Source organism: Canis lupus, chromosome 21 (assembly GCF_048164855.1).
Source record: "Canis lupus baileyi chromosome 21, mCanLup2.hap1, whole genome shotgun sequence".
Lineage (NCBI taxonomy): Eukaryota > Metazoa > Chordata > Mammalia > Carnivora > Canidae > Canis > Canis lupus.
In genome coordinates, this window is record NC_132858.1 from 17,916,455 (window position 1) to 17,938,921 (window position 22,467).

A 22,467-nucleotide genomic window follows, 5' to 3' on the forward strand; every position below is an offset into this window, starting at 1 on the left:
ATTTTATTTTATTTTATTTTATTTTTATTTTTATTTTTTTTAATTTTTATTTATTTATGATAGTCACACAGAGAGAGAGAGAGAGGCAGAGACACAGGCAGAGGGAGAAGCAGGCTCCATGCACCGGGAGCCCGACATGGGATTCGATCCCGGGTCTCCAGGATCGCGCCCTGGGCCAAAGGCAGGCGCCAAATCGCTGCGCCACCCAGGGATCCCTGTATCCAGCTTTATTAAAGATACTTTTCATAAACAATCATGGTATTTCAGGCAGGATATGGGCGGACGATCGTTAACAGTATACAACTTTCAAACTCCCTTCTTCAATGGACTACGAAAATCAGAAAGCCACTGTAAAACCCAATGAAGTCTTCATGTGATGCTCTGAACAGGGAAAGTTTAGAGTGAGGGTTGGCAGTTCACATTTAGCATGTTGTTTAACAACTTTTCACAAGCCAACCCTGACTTTCAGGAAATGAAATGAAAATAGCTGAATTATCAATCTGAAGATCCACAAGCTAAAAAAAGGAACTGTTTTGAGGGACGCCATCTCAGTGGTGACACTGTAAAGTCCAGATTGCCTGACATACTGGGAACCATTTCATGGGCTCAGGTTCCAACAGGTGTCTGAGTTTAAGGGAGTCAAGTCTATGTTGAAGGCAGAGAGGGAGAAGAGGATACAAAAAAATGAATTTTAGTTTTTCCACACCACCAAGGTGGCTCATGTGTGTCAACATCAAGGAATCTCTCCTCCTGGGAGCCAAGAGGAAGTTTCTCAAAACTAAAAGGGAAAAGTATTTTTCCCCTTGTTACCAATCTAGCTTCAGAGATAATCTAATAGTGACATATGCCCTTCCCCCAAAACAACAATGAAGTGTTCCGTGTGCTAACAACATAGCTTAAAAAAAAAAAAAGTAAAACAAAATTCTGCACTTTATTTATTTATTTATTTATTTATCTGCATTTTTATAAAACTTGATAAAAAATAGTATTTCAAAGTGTACAGTCACCAGAAGTACACAGTTATCAAAAATGCACACACTTCACTTGGCATCTCCAGCACCTTCAGCTTTCTGTGCCTGGTCTGTTTTGGCATCTCCATTTTCTGCAGGGTTCTTTCCATCTTCGCCAGCATCAGCTTTCCCCTTTTTCCCTTTGGGTACCTTCTCTTCTTTTTTTGCAGAGGCCTTTTTAGGCTTGGGCTCTGGCTTTGGAGGAGCAGGTTTAGCAGATAACCTTGCAGATCTTCTCTGTGGCTCATCCTTCACCTTGGCTTTATCTCCTTTAGCATCCTCTTCAGCCTTTCTCTTGGGCATGGTGACGACGGCAGTGGGCCGTAGGCGCTGGATGCAGGGATGCAGCAGCACGTGGGCTTTGGCCGGTCTGGGGGTCATTCTCGGCTCTTCTTCACACTGAGCCTTAGGTACTATTGTTATTCTCATTTTACAGATGAATAAACTGAAGCACAGAGGTAAAAATAAAATTCCTAAGGTTGTAGAGCTAACAAGTGGCAGAGCAATGATCCAATCCCATGCTGTCTGGTGTCATACTGTACACTATTTTACAATTTGCTGTCTTACCCTCAATATCATATTTTGGAGAACTTTCTGGGATATCATTATAGCTCATTCCCTTTGACTACAATGCTACTGTTTACTGTTCCAATGTATTACTATAGAGCAGGTAATTTACCTGTTCCTGCAATGGTGAACATATAAGCCGAGTTTTCACAGTGTGCCATAAATATTTTTAAATATGTCTCTTTGTGTATGTGTGTGAGGGTCTTTCTAAGTTAATTACCTCAAAATGAAATTTGTCTACTTCAGAAGGAGCAGATGAGGCCTTCTGTGATCTTGCCATAGCTTCTAACTGACCCCAAGATAATAGCTCACAGAAGGCCGGAGGCTTTTCCCCTTTTTTAGAGAGAGGGAGAGTATGGAAGCACAGAGGCAAGGACAGAACAGGAATCTGTATGTATAGGGTCTGAATCTGACTGGAGAGGAACAATTTTTTTGACCCTCTAAAAGGAAAGGGATTTCCCTCAGACCCATTAGGACAACTATAACAAAAAGACCTCTGGAAATAACAAGTGTTGGTGAGGATGTGGAGAAATTGGGACCCAGGTGCATTGCTGGTGGGAATGTGAAATGTTGCAGCTGCTCTGGGAAACAGTAGGATGGTTCCTCAAACAGCTACACACAGAATTGCCATATGATCTAACAATTCTGCTTCTAGGTATATGCCTAAAGGACTTGAAAGCAGGGTGTATTAGTTTGTTAGGACTGCCACACAAATTACTACAGACTGCATGGCTTAAGCACCAAGAAATTAATTTTTTCATAGTTCTGGAGTCTGGGAATCCAAGATAAAGCTGTTGGCAGAGTTGGACTCTTCCGAGGCCTCTCTCCTTGGCTTCTCCCTGTGTTTTTACTTGGTCTTTCTTCCACGTGTCTGTATCCTAATCTCCTCTTCTTCGAAGGATACAAGACATATTGGATTAGGACCCTCCCATATGACCCTCTTTTACCTGAATTATCTCCTTAAAGACTATTTCTCCAAATACAGTCACAATCTGTGACCCTAGAGGTTAGAATTTCAACAGGAGTTGTTGAGGGGAGTTATAGTTTATCCCATAACACAGGGACTCAAGCAGATGTTGTGTCCCAACGCTCCTAGCAGTCTTTTTAAAAAAAATATTTTACTTATTTATTCATGAGACACACACATAAAGAGGCAGAGGCATAGGCAGAGGGAGAAGCAGGCTCACTGCAAGGAGCCCAATGCAGGACTTGATCCCAGGACCCGGGATCATGCCCTGAGCCAAAAGCAGAGGCTCGACCACTGAGCCACCCAGGGGCCCTGCTCCTAGCAGTCTCATTCACAATAATAAGAAGGTGGAAACAACCCAAATGTCTACCAAGAGATGAATGGATGAATAAAATGTGGTACCTACACACAGTGGAATATTATTCAGCCAGAAGGATGAATGATCTTCTGATATAAGATACAAGATGAATGAACCTTGTAAACTTCATGCTGAGCCAAGTAAGCCAGACAGAAAAGGACAGATATTTTGTGATCCCACTTATATGAGGTACTGAGAATAGACAAATTCATAGAGACAGAGAAGAGACAGAAGGTAGAGTAGAGGTTGCCATGGCCCTGGGGAATGAGGAAATGGGAGCTATTGTTTCATGAGTATGGAGTTTCCATCTGGGATAATGAAGTTCTGGAAATGGATAGTAGTGATGATCGCACAAAATTCTGAATGGACTTGATGGCTCTTAATTATACACTTAAAATTGGTTAAAATGGTAAATGTAATGTTCTGTATATTTTACCACAATAATAAAAAAAAAGGAGATGGAAGGGTAATAATATCTGACTTGGGATCTTGCTGTGAGAGGTAGCAGTGTATTCTTTGTGAAAGCACCTTCTGGGGTACATGGAAGATGCTCCCTAAATGTTGGCTGCTATTTGTTTCTTCCTCTCCTTCTCCCTCAGGTCTTCTATTGTCTTCTACATTTCCTTCTGAGTTGCATTAATTTCTAAGTTCAGGATCTGTATGGAATGAATTGTGTGCTCCCCAAAATCATATGTTGAAGCCCTAACCCCCAGTGTGACTGTAGTTGGAGACTGTGTCTTGGGAAGTAATTAAGGTTAAATGAAGTCATAAGGGTGGGGCCCTAATTTGCTAGGACTGGCATTCTTAGAAGAAGAGGAGGAGACACCAGAGATCTCTATCCCCTTGTACATACAGAGAAGAGGCCATATGAGGACACAGTGAGAAGGTGGCTGTCTGCAAGCCCGGAAGAGAATTCAAACCAGAAACCAACCCCAAAGGCACCTTGATCTTAGACATCTAGCCTCCACAACTGTGAGAAGATAAGTTTTTGTTGTTTAAACCACTGAGCCTATAACATTTTGTTATGGTGTTCCTAGGAGACTAATACAGAGTCTGAGGATATGGTTTTAGGGCTAACTTTCCACTATCCAATTAGACATTACTTTCCAACCAAGCATCATTTCTAATCTCACCAGGTGGTTACCTTTCTCAGCTTGGGCTTTTTCACTCTGCTATCTCTGGGTGAGTATTTAGAACGTTCAAATTAACTTAGTATTAGCCTGAGGAAAAAAAGGAATTAGAAGGAAAATATGTTATAAAAACAAATTGCCTTGTGGGTTTCTGAGACAAATATGACTTATGTTTAGAATGTCTGTGCAACTGCTCTCTCCCCATGGATACTGATAACTAAGTGCTGGCTGTAAATGACACAAATACAAATATAGAACTGGAGGTGCATATGTGGATTAAGTAAGTTGTTCAAATAGAAAAAGCTGATAGAAACCAATTTACATGGAAGTGAGAGTAGGTGGGAGAGAACAAATTAGAAAGAGCATGGCTTTTGCAATTAAACAGGTTAAGACAATCTGGCTTTTACAAATTGTATGACTTTAGGGGTGCCTGGGTGGCTCAGTCATTGACTGTCCAACTCTTGATGTCAGCTCAGATCGTGATCTCAGGGTCATGGGATCAAGCTCCATGTTGAGCTCCACACTCAGCATGGGGTCTGCTTGGGACCCTTTCTTTCTGTCCCTCCTGCCCTGCTCACGCACTCTCTCTCTAAAATAAACAGATAAAATCTTTAAAAAACCAAACAAATTGTATGACCTTAGCTAAGTCAGCTAACCTGAATTTTTCCTTTTGCAAAATGGGAATAAAGTGCTTATTCTAAAGCGTGATGGTAGAGAGTCACATGAGGCAATGTTTGTAAAGCATGGATAAACTGATTGACTTCCTTTTCTATTTTGGAATAGAATTAATCAAGCAGATGTTTTCTTAGAGACCTATAGAATGTAAAATAGAGGAGAAGAAAGACTGACATTTACCAAAGGATAAAGAGAGCAGAAAAAGTAAGGACATGTGAGGGGTTGGTAAATTTAGTGGAAGGTGAGGAGAGAATAGGGCTTGGTTCTTAACAGAGGCTTAAAAACAGAATCTGTGGAATAGATAGCATTACCAGATGAATATATTACATCTGTCCAGCTACAAGTAACAAAAGACTCAAGCAAGGTGCCTTAGGTGGTAGGGATATTTATTCCTTATTTAATAATAAATTTGGTGGTAGACTTTTTTTAAAAAGTTGTATTTATTTAAGTAATCTCCACATTGTCTCCATGTGGGGCTTGAACTCACAACCCCAAGATTAAGAGTCTCAGGCTCTTCTGACTGAGCTAGCCAGACACCCCAGTGGTAGACTTTTTAAATCAGTGAAGAAGATTCTTGCCCAGAAGCCGGGAAGTTAATGTCTTCAGGAAGCTCATTGGCCAGAAGTAGATCACATGGTTACTTCTAATCACAAAGATGACTGAGAGAAAGAGTATTTGGCTTAAGCCTCCATAGTTGGAAGAAGGCAAGGGAGATGGAGAAGGTATAATTAATTGGTCTGCAACACTGGGCTTAGATTGGTAGGGGGGACAAGAATGACTCCTTGATCCATTGACCTGGATGGATTTGATGTTTGTTTGCTTATTTATTTATCCATTCATTTATTTATAAGATTTTATTTATTTATTTAAGAGAGAGAATGAGAGAGAGCACGAATGATAGGGAGGGGGAGAGGGAAAGAGAGAAGCAGACTCCCTCTGAACAGGGAGCCCAACGCGGGGCTCAATCTCAGATCTTGATGTGAGCCAAAGGCAGAGATGGTTAAGCTTAAGGGACTGAGCCACCCAGGCACCCCTGATGTCTGTATTAAACTGCTTTCATTAGGAAAGAAAAATGGGAACTTTCCCTTATCCCTTCTCGAATATCTTCTCTATTAGATGTTCAAAACTTACTTACATATGAAAGCCTACTGTTCATTCATTCATGCATGTATGTGGGCATTCATTTTAAAAATTAATTCACTTAATAAGTATCAATTGAATACCTAGCATGTGCAAGGAACCAAACATGGGTCCTTCGTCTTAGGTAAGTCCTTTATCTTAGATAGCTAAAGAAAGCAGAATGGGGGCACATGGGTGGCTCAGTGGCTGAGTGCCTGCCTTTGGCTCAAGTCATGATCTCAGGGTCCTAGGATCAAATCCCACATCGGGCTCCCCCCCCCGGGGAACCTGCTCCTCCCTCTGCCTGTGTCTCTGCCTCTGTCTCTCATGAATAAATAAAATCTTTAAGGAAAAAAAAAGAAAAAAAAAGATAGCAGGATACCTGATATGAGCTAAGTACAGAGGACTCTAGAAACTCACCAAATTGTGCAATTTCATGACCTTGAAGATTCATCAAAGATAAAACTTGCAATTTTGCTGAGATATGAATTCAAACCACCTGCACTGTCCTGCTGGTGTTTGGAGGGAGTCACTTTCCTAGTGAGTGAATTTAGCTGAGTCTCAACATTTTCACTCAGTGTGCCTTTGTTAAATACATGTTTTATAAAGAAATTGTAGGCTACAGTGACATTTCTAAGATTAGGGGTTGGGTGGGGTTTCAGAACTGTCACTCAATAATATAAAAAGTCAAGTCTATTAGAAAACCATATATTCTAAAAGTCATTCATGAGTTTTTGCTAACTTACATCTTACTTGTAATATTTACTTAATATTTACAAAAGACAATTCACTTAAAATAAACAGAACTGTGGTGCCAGGGTGGCTCAGTTGGTAAAGTGTCTGCCTTCAGCTCAGGTCATGATCCTGGGGTCCTGGGATTGAGCCCCATGTCGGGCTTCCTGCTCAATGGGAAGTTTGCTTCTCCCAGACTTATTTAAAGATTTTAAATAAAATCTTTAAAAAATGAACAAAATCTATCCCTTCCTTAAGAAAAAAATGTCCCTAATCAACTGTCCCTAATCAGTTGTACTTTTAATGCATACTAGAGTAAAACGTAACTATTAAAATACATTTATTTCACCTAAAATCCAGTGGTACACACATACACAGCCTTGGAAATCACTTAAACCAGGTTTAGATCCTGGTTCTGATATATTTATTAGTGGTATATCCTTGGATAAATTACATAGTGTCTTTGACTGCCAGGTTCCTCATCTGAATGTGGGACTGAAAATCCCTATTTCACAAGCAATGCTGAGAGAACCAAATGAGATTACACATAGATTAGTGTAGTCCCTGGTACATAGAAACCTTCCAGGTAATGATAGCTTATATCGACTATGGATGATAGTTTAGATTCGTTAATTGCTGAATCCAACTATCTTCCTGGAAACAAAGACAAAAAGAGTAAACCATTTGATTCCATCCTAGTAGTATAGATTTTTTTGGAGAGGGAGGGGTGCTAAACATAGGCATCTCCAAGGAGGTGTCAGAAACCCATTAAACAGTTCTCAGAGGATTGGTAAATGGTGTTTGGAATGAAGAAGAAAAGGGTGAATCTGAGGTAGAATTGAAACAAGAGAACATACCCACTCTTGAGTAGCCAATGGCAAGAACAATCTGAAGGGAGTGCTGTCCAGTCACGAGGGTGCTGAAATGACTACATGACGCAGCCAGCAAGTTGCAAGTGTGTCTGAACATGTCTCTGCTTTTTAACCAACATATCTCAGGTACGCCTACTCTTCTCTACCTTTCTCACAGTCTGTCACCTCAACCTTCCACCTACACCTACCATTCTCACTCCAGGCTCCACATCCCACCCCGTCATCTTTTCCAGCTGGCTGAATGCTGACCTTCCTGCAAATAATGCTCACTGCTGCCAGCACATGCTTTGTTCCTAGGATGGTGCTGAGTGTGGGAAGTAGCTGGAATGAGTCTTTGAGGGCTGATGACTACTCAACACTTTTTCCTTCAGTCATAAATAGCCCCCAGTGTTAATGTGGCTGGATTACAGCCTCAAAGCCTGGAGATACCGAGGATGACAGCTTTCAGAAACAATGTTATAGGTGCCTCTTATTCTGTGCTAAACCCTTCAGCTCTGTCTCCGACATCTCTCAGCATGGACTGCTCCTGTGCTCCATCCAGTCAGACCTCTGTATGTAATACCTTGCTTCAATTCCTGTCTTCTTCTTGTTCTGTACGCTTATGAGAGCCTTCTTTCTTTCCCAATCACGATGTGTCTTTCCCATATTTAAACGTCCAAAGTAAACTTCTCATCCTCCAGAACACCCTATCTGAAAGCAATATTTCTTTCTTCTGAAATCCTATAGCATTTTCACTTTGGATATGCCACTTAATCCTTGTTTATAAGTTGCCTTTAGTTCATTTTGAAAATGGCTAGAACATGTGGCAGTTTTGTCTCTCCAGCCAAACTTGAGGTATCAGAGAATAGGAACCAATGTGTCTGCATGTTCACTATTCCATATAGATCCAGACACCATAGCAGGAGATACAGTGGTGCTCAATAAATTTTTATGGATTGAATAACAGAAGAAAATGACTTTGGGGGAAATAAAAAGCACAAAAAAGTGAACTGGAAGTTGACTAATAGCCTCTCAGGAAAGGCATAGGAACAGATAATATGATAGGTTGTTACTTTCCCCCTGAATAGGCCCAAAAAGATAATTGGGAATTGGGCATGGGGGGAATTGGATGGAATTGGGGTGGAACAGGCTACAACAGGATTTACAGTTAAAAACTCAGACGTACCTCAGCCTAAAACTTTAGAGTTTCATGGAATTCAATCTAATCTGATTAAATGGTCATAGAAAGATAGAGTCACCAAGTTTGAAGGGACTCAGGGTCACTCCAAAAGGCATTGGCTGATGCATGATTCACCTTTTCAACATCCCCACTGGGTGGGCATCAAACCTCTGCTCAGACACCTCTAGTACTGGGGACTTTACTAGCTGTAGAAACAATATATTCAATGGAATGGAATTCTAGTTTGGCTTACTTCCACAATTTAAAAAGTTTGAGAGCTCAGTATACACTAGCACTGTGGCAGGTACTCCTGCTGGGAAGGAAGAGGTAACCTATGGCTCTGCATTTCTGTGGATCCTCTGGAGTTGTGGTGCATTTTCTACGACCTTTTGCAAGGAACATCTCTATCTTTTCTATCTTCTCTTGTCCTTTCCTCTGTGGTTATTCTTTCCCACAACTTGCTTTTCCAACTTCCCTCTACCCCATATCTTTTATGTCTTCAACATGATTTAGGCTTCCTAGGAGATTTCAAATCCTAAGGTAGCTTCCTGAAAATACTGAGGACAAAGAGAATGACTACTCTCTATGCTTACAGCATTGTTAAGAACTAGAAGAAACCTTAAAGATTATGTATCCAACTCTGTCATGTCACTAAGGGCCAGAGTGGAAAAATGCTTCATCCCTGATCAAATAGATAGTGAGGTGCGTGAGATTAACAGTCAATCATTTCGCATAGTAGATCCCAGGGGGAATATTTCCAGTGACCAATACTCAAATATGTAAAGTGAAAGGACAGTAAGAATTTGAGCTGGCATGGATGTCACATTTACATATATTTGCATACACCCACACCAAGTCCCTGCAATCTCTTCTCAGTTTTTTCTCAAGTGAGAATGTATCATTGCTTCCCTTGTTTGTCATTTTTAACTTTTCATTTCTCTATTCCTCTTCACCCACTCACAGTCTTTGGCCCGGATCCCCTGCAGCATGCAAGGAAAAAAACTGTATTCACAGTTCATTAAAATTAAACTTCAGACACCTGTGTTTCTCTGACCATCTGGTTCCTCCTAGAACAGCCACTTCCTAAAGACAGGGGATCTTGGCCTCAATTACCCATCCAGTGCCCAGAAAAGGGGAATGCTTAGCAAGAAAGGCCCAGGTTGGAAAGGCTGATTGCTATAGACAGAGCCACCCAGAGGTTGTTGGGATACATGGTCTGACAGGGATTTTAATTCAAGACTGTATATTCTTTGAAAGTAGGGACTTTCTTTTTTTTTTTTTTTTTTTTTTTAAATTTTTATTTATTTATGATAGTTACAGAGAGAGAGAGGCAGAGACACAGGCAGAGGGAGAAGCAGGCTCCATGCACCGGGAGCCCGATGTGGGATTCGATCCCGGGTCTCCAGAATCGCGCCCTGGGCCAAAGGCAGGCGCCAAACCGCTGCGCCACCCAGGGATCCCTGAAAGTAGGGACTTTCTTATCTATCACCTTATCTCCAGAATTTAGGTAAGGGTTTAAAAGGCAAATACCAGTTAGTTATCTACTGAATGAATCACCTACATAGAATATAAAAATATTTGGTATTTTGGAGACTTTCCAGCCACCCTTTTGCTTGATCTCCACTATAGGTTTCTAAAGTGAGCATCATTTGGGAAAATGCTGTATGAAGTCCCAAGTGCTATACCAATGTGATGTTGTTTTTGACAACTTTAATGGATTAATCAGTTTTTAGAACACATATTCCCAACCCTAGATTAGGTTCCTGGGATTCAGAGTCACAAAATTTATCCTCAAGAACTTATTAGAGAAGAAAGACACATAAATAAATTCTCAACAAGGACAGCATAAAGGAATCTAATTTGAATCAGTTTAGACAAAAGAGGAGAATTTGTCATAAGGTATAGAGGTATCTCATGGCTTCAGTGGTGATTTAAATATTTTTAAAAATATTTATTTGACAGAGAGAAAGTGAGCACAAGCAGGGGGAATGGTACAGGGAGAGAGAGAAGCAGACTCCCTGCTGAGCAGGGAGCCCAACTCCCAGCTCAATCCCAGGACTCCTGGACCATGACCCCAGCAGAAGGCAGATGCCCAGCCAACTGAGCCACCCAGGCAGCCCTTTGTGGTGATTTAAAAATAGCTCCATGTGGGGCGCCTGGATGGTTCAGTCGGTGAAGCATCTGCCCTTTGGGTCAGGTCATGGTCCCAGGGTCCTGGGATTGAGCCCCGTGTTGGGTTCCCTGCTCATTGGGGAGCCTGCTTCTCCCTCTCCTCCTCACTCATGCTTTTTCTCTCTGTCTGAAATAAATAAATAAAATCTTAAAAAAATAAAAATGTTTCCACAAGTTCTCTGAGAACATTCCTTTCAAGAGGCGGGACTTCATTCCCCTCCCCTGGGGCGTGGGCTGGATTTGTGACACACTCCCAATGAAAGGACTGCAGAGGAATGATGTGTGATTCCTGAGGCTTATTATCTCACTTCTGGAGGTCAGAGGCTGAAGTCAAGGTGTCAGAAATCTTGTTTCCTTCAGAGGGCTGTGAGGGAGAAGCTGTTCCATGCCTTTTGCCTAGCTTCTCGTGGTTTGCTGGCAATCTTTTGTTGTTCACCCTGGTCATTGTCTTCATCTTGACACAGTGTTTTCCTTTATGGGCTATCTGTTCTGTGCCCAAAGTCCTCATTTAATTAAATTAATTAATTAATTAATTAATTAATTAATTAATTTTTAAATTTTTATTTATTTATGATAGTCAGAGAGAGAGAGAGAGGCAGAGACATAGGCAGAGGGAGAAGCAGGCTCCATGCACTGGGAGCCTGACATGGGATTCGATCCTGGTTCTCCAGGATCGCGCCCTGGGCCAAAGGCAGGTGCTAAACCGCTGCGCCACCCAGGGATCCCCCCAAAGTCCTCATTTTAAAAGGACATCTGTCACATTGGATGAAGGCCTAGCCTAATGGCCCAATTTTAATGTGATTACTTCTATAAATGCCTTCTCTCCCACTAGGGGCACTTTCTGAGGTCCTGGGGGTTAGGACTTCAAGATGTGAATTTTTGGGAGTACACAGTTCAACCCATAGCAATCATAAGAGGCCTTGTGGCTTCCTCTTTACTCTTTCTCTTGGATCACTCACTCCAGGGGAATCCAGCTGCCATGTTTTGATAACACATGACACATGGGTCAAGAGGACCCATGGTAAGGTTCACAAGTCAGGGAACTAAGTTCTCTGGCTAACAGCCATGTGAATGAGCCACCTCGAAAGCATATCTTTCAGCCTCAGTCAAGCCTTGAGATGACTGTGGCTCTCTCCGACATGTTTCCCCTCCCATACCGCCTTTATTGAGATATAATCAACAATTAAAAATTGTATATATAAAAAAATAAAAAAAAATAAAAAAATTGTATATATTTAAGGTGTTTTCCACAGTGGCTGCACCAATTTACATTCCCACCAGCAGTGCACCAGGGTTTTGGATGACATCTTGTCTACAGTCTCATGAAAGACACTGAGCAGAATCATTTGGCTCAGCTGCTCCTGAATTCCTGGCCTGCAGAAATTGTGAGATAATGAATGTTTGTTGTTTTAAGCTGCTAACTTTTGGGGTAATTTGTTATGCAGCAAAAATGAACTAAAACAGACCCCACAGGAAGGGAGAAGGCAGAAACCAGAGTCTAGAAAGTAGACAGAACTCTCGGCCTCTGGCTACCCTGTCTACTGGCTTTTTTCAGTACTTTATCCATAGAGAGAAGCATGGTAACCTTATTGCTCCTGAGTTTTACATGTTTCAGTTCCAATTAACACAGAAATCCTAACTCCAAATTTCTGAATGAGAGAGTGTGCAGTCTAATTTGTGTCAGCTGTGGCAGGGGATAGGTTTAGGACAAATCCAAGTTTTGTGACACTTGAAGATTATATAATTGTGGGGAGTCTCATTAAGGAAAAGAACATCAGTTTACATACAAAAAAAAAGATTACTTAGAGTGAATGGGAAAATAAATCACACGAAACTAAAAATGTTCTAAAGCTGACAAATACCAAAATATTACAATATTTTAAAATTGTGTGATATTTGAATTGATTAACTCTGATGGCTGGAAGAGGTTTCCATAGGGTATGTTCTGGCTCTGTACATGACCAACCCACATGCATCTGGGCTGTAGGCCACATGAAGGCAGCGATCTGAATTCTGGCTTTGGGTTTTCATGCATGATGCTGGGTGAGTTGATGCAGTGGATGATGGCAGAGCTCTGGAAGTCACTCTCCATTGGGATGACTACCCATACTTAACTATAGGTGAAACTATTTATAAGTTATATAGATATGTGGAGCAAGCCCAAGTATATTCCCACCTCAACTACCCCTTAGGCTGGATTTCACATTGCCTACAGCCACTCTAAAGCTATAAGAGGGAAAGCATGATGGGGGAAGCCAAGGTGGAAGCACAGTGGTTTGAGCCAATTGTGACTAAAATTACTCGTAAATTTTTACTAAAAGCACCTGACCTTGTGAATATATAGCTTATGGCCTTCCCAGAACCTTGGAAGAGTCCAGGCAAGTGAGAAGCCCCAAAGCTTTGGTTTGTCATCTTCATGGAAAAATTGCTTCTGGGCAGGGTTTTGTAGAACAAAAGGACAGGTGGAGATTTAACCTGAACCTGGTGGGTGAGCTGGGTGTTCCCTGAGAAAATAAAGAAATTCTATGATGATAAATAATTATAGTCTACAGTGAAGAGGGATTTGAGCATGGAAGTGGAAGCAGACATGGGGAATTGACTCAAGCTTGCATGGTAGACCTCAGGGAAGGCTTGTGCGGAGAATGACATCTGAGGTGAATTACAGAGGGTGAGTGGGAGTGAGGTGGGGCGGAGAATGTTCTGGATAGATAGGTGGCATATGTAAATGGGGGAGGTGTGGGAGACCGTGGCTGACCGCAAATGTTTTAGTGATGTTTAGTAAAGGGTGTGAGGATGGCCTTGCCAAGAAGCTGAAATCAACCCAGGGCAGATCCTGAGGGGGCTTTGCATGCCAGGCTATGCTCTTCAGACTATCTCCTGAAGGACACAGAGACTCAGGGAATGGAGCAGAGAACTCAGATGATCAGATTTGCATTAGCACACCAACCTGGCACTTTTAGCCACTATGGGTGACTCAGTGGTGTTAAAAGAAAAAGTTTTACAGACAGTTTACTAATCTAGCAAGCTCTTATTTGGTGATGTATGAATTGGGCAGCATCTACTCTAGCAGATAGAGGAGCCAGAGCTGTGCAAGGCGAGAGATGTTCATAGATCAATGTGAGTGGGAACAAGAAAGGTATAGTGGGCACTTGCTGACAGGTCAAAGCAGTGTTACTTCCTGGAAATGGAGAAGGGGGAAGTCATGGAGGTGGCTCAGGGAATCTGTGTTGAGCAGGCAAGTGCCAACTGGTTGACCTTGGCCTTCCTTTTCTGCAGAGCCGAGCATAGGAACTTAACTAAGTTTTGGTTCAATGACATGGGCTTAGCTTGAGCAACTCCATCTTGGGCCTCATGTGGTTACTTTAGCAGCGGAAACAGGGACTCCTTCCCATTGCATATATATGGAAATGTGGGGGGAAAATTGCAAAATAATTTAAAAGGTATGACTGAACTCACGTGGAGAGAAAGGAAATCCTGAAGAGCCAGAACCTAAAGAGCCAGTCTCCTAAACGCTGGAAAAGTGGAACTTGAGCGGTGGTTCCAAGGGGAAGGAGACTGGATGAGGTCTTCGGAGTGGAGGCTTGGGGCTGTAATGGCCACCGTGGGAGGGGAGTCTAGACTGCGGGCTTGGCAGATAGAACACTGGAACCAACTCCAGGAGCCATAAATCTGGCTGTTGCCAGGGTCACTATCACTAAAGGGTTAAGACTTTGGAAATAGCAGATACAAGGTCATTCCTTCTTGTGCTTCAGACCTGGAGACGTCTCAGGTACCTCGATTCCCCCCAGGCTCTGGGCTTGTTTGCCATCTATGAGAAGCTTATATACGTACGTGTGGACATCCTACAATGTGCCAGGTCTCATGCACTAGGGACATAAAGTTTTTTATTTATTCGTTTTTGCTTGTTTGTTTGTTTTAAAGCTGCTGAGTGATTATCTGCGAACATTTCCAGTGAGAAAAAAGTTTGGAAAATTTTGGGATTTCTTTCCTTTTGCTGGTTGTTGCCTCTGCATTTTTCTGTCTTTTTCCTCCAAGCCTTTGCAGAGTCTTTGAGCCAGGATGAATTGATTTCAGTATGCGCATCTGGGCAGAAGGACCCCGGGGCAGGGCGGGAGGTGTCCCACCCATAAAGAGCGTCTATAAGTCTCTATCAAGAGTCCCAATCCTAGGTCTGGTGCCTTGACTAGGAGTTTGTTCCCAGGGCTTGGGAATTTATGAATGGAAGAGAGGTGGTCAGCACAACTGAGTGCTTATCTGTCTCCAAGGAAGCAGATCTGGGTGAAAGGTTAGTGAAGAGATAATGACACATAGGGCAGGGGCCACAGGGCCTCATGGATCTGAAGTCTTGGGTTAAGCAAGTGGTGAGCAAATTGGGCTGCTGAGAAAGGAGCAGGGTGTGTAAGGCCTGTGTGGACACACCTGACTCCGGATGAGTCTCCTATAGGGTGGGGTTAGGCTAATTGACAGCCTGAAGATTTATAACTTTCTTCCTGACCAGGGAGTATAATGTCTGAGGTCCAAGTCTGTGAAAAGGGCCAGGGAGACAACCTGGAGGCTGCTTTGTTAACCTTCCCATGTGGGGGCATTGCTTTGAAAGGGGAGGGGCCACTTAAATGGGTATTTTGTTCCCTGAGTTACAGATCTCTTCTTGAAGGATGTAGTGTCTATAAACACACACACACACACACACACACACACACACACACACACACACACATATGCAGAGAGGGAGGGATCTTCATGGTTCTATTCCTCTGGAGAACCCTGATGAATGCTGATTTGATACCATGAGTGGTTCTAGAGGAATAGACTCTTAAGGATGGATTTTCTGAATTGGTTTTGGAGTTTCTGGAATTGACTCTAATCTGATCAGATTTAAGGATATTAGTGACTCCATCTCCAGGAGTGAAGAGAACAACTGACGGTCCATGCAGGAACTGGTTTATAGAATTGCACAAAATACCTGCACTGGTTACTCCTAGTCAACCACCTATAAGAAGCAAGGAGCTAAGTGATCCCATATATGACACTTTTGAGCATTTTGGAAAACTAAGAAATCCACTGACATTGCTTGGTTGCTCCTAATGCCTCTGGACAAAGTGGTGAAATACAAGGATGAGCTCAGGTGTTTGAATTCCCAGCACAAGCCACAGAAAATGAACCAAGAGCTTTCATGTGTGTTGTGAGGCAGACCTTTATCATTTGTAAGCACAGGGCTGAAACTGCTGAAAAATCATAGGCTAGATCTCATCACGTGACTGGCTGAACTACAAAGCCAGCTGAACGTCTGGACTCCAGTCTACCATTCAAGTGAGGGTATTGATTGGGAAAAAAAAGTGGGATTTAAAACATTGTGTAGGGTATATGTGGGAAGAAAGTAATGGAGCTGGGAACATTGAATCCAAAATCCTGATGGGCAGTGTTTGCAGTGGAAGAGGTATCTCTACCCCTAGTGGTGCGGCGGGGGTAAGGGGGAGCATCTCCACCCCATAGTGCTGTGGGTCTGTCCATCTCTCCCCCTCAGGGGATTGATTCTCCATTCCCTGAGGAAACAGTAAGAGCCTTCCCTGAGGCATTTACCATGCAAGACAAGGATGATTTTCCTCCATATCCTTTTCGTTTCCAAACTTATAACCTGTATTAAAACAAAACAAAACAAAACAAAACAAAACAAAAAGGCCCAGAATGGAGTCACTTGCTCTCAGGACAGCAAACCAAGATTTAATGACAGGACTGTGACCTTTAACCCCATCAGTCTGGAAAGATAGATCCCCTCTTCCCCCAAAAGGAAAAGTGATCTTGCCTGAAACAATCCTTTCTTTTCTTAAAAGCTTTTGTCCCTCTCCACGTCTGCCTAGAAAAGCCTTCCATTCTGTATAACTCCTCGGATGGGATGGTGCAAAATTATGAATTATTGAATAAAACCAATTAGAGCTTCAAAAAAAAAAGTTGAAGTTTTAGAAACAGAGAGTAGAATGGTAGTTACCAGGGACTGGGGGTGGGAGGTGGGTGGGTGGGGGTAGAAATTAGGGTGATGTGAGTCAAAAGGTATAACACCTGCTGTGAGAAGGTGAGTAAGTCTTGGAGATGTAAGGCCCAGCATTGTGATTATTGCCAACGATACTGTATTATATACTTGAAAGTTGCTAAGAGACCAGATCTTCAATGTTCTCACCGCAAACGAATGATAATTGGGTGATGCGGTGGAGGTGTTAGCTAATGCTATGGTGGTAATCATATTGCTATGTGTAAATATATCAAATCAACACATTGCTCATCTTCAACTTATACAGTGTTATGTGTCAGTTCTAGCTTAATTTAAAAGAAGCCTTATTAAAAAAAAATCACTAGATGGCCTGTGTGGGTGAAGTCTTGGCCTCTGGAAGCCTCTTGGTGCTGGGAGAAGGGGTGAACCTGTCCCACGCTGGCCGATGTGGTTGCCACTTGCCACATGAGGCTGTTGAGGACTTGTGACGCGCCTGGTTCACACTGAGGTACGGGGTCAGTCAAACGTATGCATCGGGTATTGACGACTCAGCTCAGTATGAAAAAAGAAAGGTGAAATATAAAAAAAAAGAAAAGAAAAGAAAGGTGAAATATCTCATTGCTCATTTAAGAATATTGATTGCATATCAAAGCGACGGTAGTGTTGATATATCGGGCGAAGTAAAACACATTGCTGACACTCATTTCACTCGTTTCTTTTGGTAAAAAACACGAGGTCATGGGATGCGTGGCTGGCTCAGTTGGAGGAGTTTGCGACTCTCAATCTCAGGGCTGTGGGTTTGAGCCCCACGTTGGATGTAGAGACTACTAGAAAGGAAATAAATAAGAGCCTTAAAAAAAAGTTGAACTGAGTCAATGTGAGGGTCTAAGTGGCTCTGTGAAGTGCAGCAGCCCATCCAGCAAGCAGAGGGGGGCTCTGAGGAGCTGTACAGAATGGAAGGTCTTTATAGGAAGGAGGGCGGGATGAGGAAGCTCTTAGGAAAAGAAAAGAAAGGATTGTCTCAGGCGAGGTCACCTTCCCTTAGGAGGAAGCACAGGGGCTCTTCTCATGCAGATGACCTCATCTTTCCTTGGGGGATGGCAGGGAGCCCATGTGACAGATGATCTCACTGGTGCTGACCAGGAAATTCTCTGGCTGGCCCATGAAGACTGTATTTGTGGGGGCAGTTGAACCCCCAGTTAGTTAGGTTAGGTAGTAAGCCCTGCCTGGTTTGGTGAGTGGGCCTAAGTGATGCCATTTGGGGCCTGTGGTTTTCTTTTTGATACTGTACATTTTTTACAAAAGTAACTCATTTGGGGTACCTGGGGGGGCTCAGTCAGTTGAACATTTGCCTTCTGCTCAGGTCATGATCCTGGGGGTCCTGGGATCAAGTCCCATGTGGGGACACTCAGCGGGGAGCCTGCTTCTCCCTCTGCCTCTGCCCCTCCCCCGGCTTGTGCTCTCTCTCTGTCAAATAAATAAATAAAAAAGTAACTGGTTCTTAGAACTTGATTCCTCCTCAGTGATCATTACTTACTCCTCGCCCACTGCCCTGAAAGGAGCCGCAGTAGAGCCTGGGCGTAATTAGGGCCTGAGGGATAATCTCCAGGAACTGCTTGCTGCAAGAGGCAGCTGCGGAGGGGGAGAGGGAAGCTTGAGATCCCAGCTCCGGCTTCTGCATAAACTGGGAGGCCCCGAGGGGAGCTGGAAGCCCGAGGAGGCCCGGGTCTCAACCCCGATGATTCCTCCGTACCCCAGGGACGGTTGGCAGTGTCTGGAGACGTATTTGGTTGGCACAACTGGGTGTTAGGGTGGTGTGCTCCTGGCACCTGAGTTAGGTCTTGTGGTGCCCAGGACAGCCCCCCACCCCCACCCCCACCCCCACAGACAATTCTCCAGCCCCAAACGTTAGTGGTGTCCAGGTTGGGAGAGCCTGGCCTGCGCCTAGGAAGGCCCCTGGGTCTCCTCGGACAGGGGTCAGCAGGGAGGCCGTGGCCGCTGACTCAGCGCAGGAACCTGTTCTACCCTCTTCCGTTCCCCGGTGTTTTCTAGATCATCAGTGACTCATGGGCTTTTCTCCTGAATTCCTGAGCCTGCCTGAACTCATCCTGGTGGAGGGGGAGAGCGACCGAGCCAGCTCTCCTTCAGAGGCGTGACTCATCCTTCCTTGAGCCCCAGGTGGAGGCCCCCCCACCCCCGAGACAGCCCCAGAAAGGGGATTGGCACACAGGGGTTGGTTCATCACCCTCCCTCCCATGCCCTGCCTCTCTCTTCTTCCTGCCCCCAGTGCCCTCTGGAGCTGTCCTGGAGCTCATTAGAAGCTTCTGGTCGGACCAAGTCTCCCACCTCTGTTGGGTAGGTGTCAGCCCCCAAGGAGGAAGCTGGTAGAAGCTATTGGGTTTTCTCAGAGGGAACAAAAACTGACCTGCCTCCAGATTGCTGGAGGAAAGCACGTGCTCCAGGTGTGCAGGGGTGCAGTGCTGCTGGTCAATGCTGGAACCTTCCAACCACATTTCCTGGAGCTCCCCCTCCCTGCCCTCAGGGAGCGGACAGTCACGCTGCCACGGAAAACCTGCACACTTAAAATGAGTGTAGACGGTTTTAAAGAAGACTCACTGGGAGCAGAGGCTTCAAAGAGGAAGATTCCTGCCCGTTCCTCAGTCTCAAGCGTGCCTTGGAGAAGAGCTATAATTTTCTGAGCAAGTGTTACGTGTCAGATACTGTGCTGGGCGCGTCACTGCGCGGTCTGCTTAAGGTCAGGCCGTTAGCAAGATTCCAGCATATTCTGTGTCCAACACCAGGCCAGGGGCTGGGCGACTGGGACATAAGGTTAAAAAAAAAAAAAAACCCAAAACAATGTACTTCAGGTGCTCCTGTCCCATGGGGGAGAAAACACAGGTCCCACCATGGTCTCCTGGCTGTAGGATGTGACCCCGCTTCTCCTTCCACATCTTCAGATCCCCATTTGTTCTAGACTGTGGGATTGGGCTTCCTGCCTGAAAGTAAATCAGTCTTTCTTTCTTTCTTTCTTTCTTTCTTTCTTTCTTTCTTTCTTTCTTTCTTTCTTTCTTTCTTTCTTTCTTTCTTTCTTTCTTTCTTCTTTCTTTTCTTTCTCTTTCTTTCTTTCTTTCTTTCTTTCTTTCTTTCTTTCTTTCTTTCTTTCTTTCTTTCTTTCTTTCTTTCTTTCTTTCTTTCTTTCTTCTTTCTTTCTTTTCCTTCCTTCCTTCCTTCCTTCCTTCCTTCCTTCCTTCCTTCCTTCCTTTTCTTTCTTTCTCTTTCTCTCTCTTTCTTTCTCTTCCACTCAGCTCTCAATCTTTGATTTCTGATGGGTTTCACATATTTTTCTTTAAACACATGCAAACCACAGCCCAGGGGAAGGAATGGAGAATTCTCTCTGTAGGAGTCAGAGGAGCGTCCCAGGAGAGATGGTGTTTAGGCAGGGACTAGAATGGTAATGAAGGGATTTGTCAGGGCTAACAGCTGACAAAGGGATGGGCAGCACATTCCAGGGGCCAGGGGAAGCCGTGAGCAAAGGAAGAGTTAGGCCAAAATTCATGACTGGCTCAGGCCAGGCCAGACCATTGGTTGTGGTTGTGGCTGCAGGGCGGGTTGTGGCAGAAATTGTGAGGTGCTCCCTGCAGAGTTAGGTTGGGACCAGCTTGTGAGACAACATGAAGGAGTTGAGAATACCTCCCCCCCACCTCCCACCCAGCCTCGTGGGTCAGAAACTCAAATGCTTAGGAGGGATACTCAGATACCTTACACGGAGGAAAAAAGTAGATTTTATTCTTTCTACACGGACATACAATTTTTTTTTTGGGGGGGGGTCATATTACAAATGCATGGCCTTTTTTTCACATCCAAAAGATACATATGATCTTCATACATTCAAAGAGTATGGACCACGCATCTTCTGCGTGCCAGGTATCGTCCGAGGCACTGGCCCTCTACTTCGAAGCATGTCCCTTGTGGGTCCCTGTTTTCTCATTATTACCAGAGAGGTGAGTGTGGTTAGTTTTCTTTACTCGTAGGAGAAACTCAGGGCGTGATATGAAGGCAACGCTTTAAGGAGAACGGTGGGGGAGTCCAGGGCGAGTGGGTGGGGAGGAGGAGGAAAGGGGAGCCTTTGACGCAGCGCCAGGCATTTATGGCAAGGCTGTGAACAAGGCTGGGGGAGTGCCCGATTTCGGTTTCCCTTCCCGGAGAAACTGGGGCTATGGATTTCTGAAATGTGATCTCATCAACACCTTTCATGTTCACTGGAAAATTCAAACTTACTGTGTGGTCCACACACAACCTGTTGGCAGGTTGCATGGGAGGTTGTGGGTGAGCTGTCATTCCCACCGTCCTCTGCTCAGGCGTAGGAGATGAGGGGGGCATGGCCAGGATGCATCACCCCTTCCTGAAAAACAGAGCCCAGACACGTTGGCACGGTGCCCAGGGAACAGCCGTCTATCCTAGCCTCCCTTGCAGACATCTGACTCTCATGTGACTAAGCTCCGGGTGAGACGCAAATGGCCAAGACTGGCAGTTATTGGAAAGGCTACCAAGAGGGCACGGGTGGCTGCAATTCCCTCATTCCTCAAGACACTGGACTGATGGCTGGAGCTTCAGCAGTCATATTGCACTAAGAGGCAGCCTTGAATATCGAAGTTGTATTAATTAGTCTGATTGGGCTGCCAAAATAGCACAGACTGAGTCACTTAAACAACAGAAATCGTTATTATTTTTTCCACAGTTCTAGAGGCTAGAGGTCTGAGACCAAGGTGTTGGTAGGTTTGGTTTCTTCTGAGGCCTCTATCCTTGTCTTGAAGATGACCACTGTCTTGCTGCATCCTCATGTGGTCTTTCTCCTGTGGCAAGTGCATCCCTGGTGTCTCTGTGGGTCCAAATTTCCTTTATTATAAAGACATCGGTCAGATTATAGTAGGGTCCACCCTAATGGGGTCATTTTAATGTAAACGTCTTTTAAAAGCCCTGTCTCCAAATACAGTCTGAGGTATTAGGGGTTAAGTCTTCAACATATCAGTTTTGGGGGGAACACAGTTTAGCCCACAACAGAAATCATACACTGAAGATACCCAGACAGAAAGGTGGAAGTCGTTTGGATCTCCACTGTCTTCACGGAGCCTCCACACCAGCACAAACCTTTTTTTTTCTTTTTTCTTTTTTCTTTTTTTTAATGATTCTGTTACAATTAGGACACACAGACTTCTCCTTGATCCTTCTGTTAGCCTGAAAAATCTCTCTGTTATCAGTTTAGCCCTAGCTTAAATGCAACAGCTCTCGGGAAGCTTCTCTGACTCCTACAGATGGACTTCATCATGAGAAACCTTGGGGGTTTCACCTGTTTCGAACGGTTCTCTGTTGCTAGCAGGGGAGGGCTCCCTGAAAGAGGAGGGATTTAGCTCAGGGTGTATTCTAGAGGTTTGAGGCAGAGGAGGGACATTTGGAGGCAAATGGGAGATTCATTCTGTCAGAAGAAACTAAATAGGAAAGGCAGGGAGGAGGAACCTAGAGCCAGGAGGATCAAGAATTTCCATGTTTCCTGAAATGAAGTTGAGAAGTGTGTTCTTGGGGTTCCATCGTGAATCCTGCTCCAGGCTATTTTATGGCCGTCCGGTGGGACTCAGAGCTAGCCAGTCCAACCCCTCAGATTCATTATTATTATTCTGGTTATCTGTTAAAATGGGGGTAATGACACCTGGCTTATCTATCTT

General features: G+C 44.0%; 1 pseudogene; it reads right to left on the minus strand.

The window, feature by feature from the left end:
• Window positions 1-960: 960 nt before the first annotated feature.
• Window positions 961-1,325, minus strand: LOC140613443 (non-histone chromosomal protein HMG-17 pseudogene; annotated as a pseudogene).
• Window positions 1,326-22,467: the final 21,142 nt, after the last annotated feature.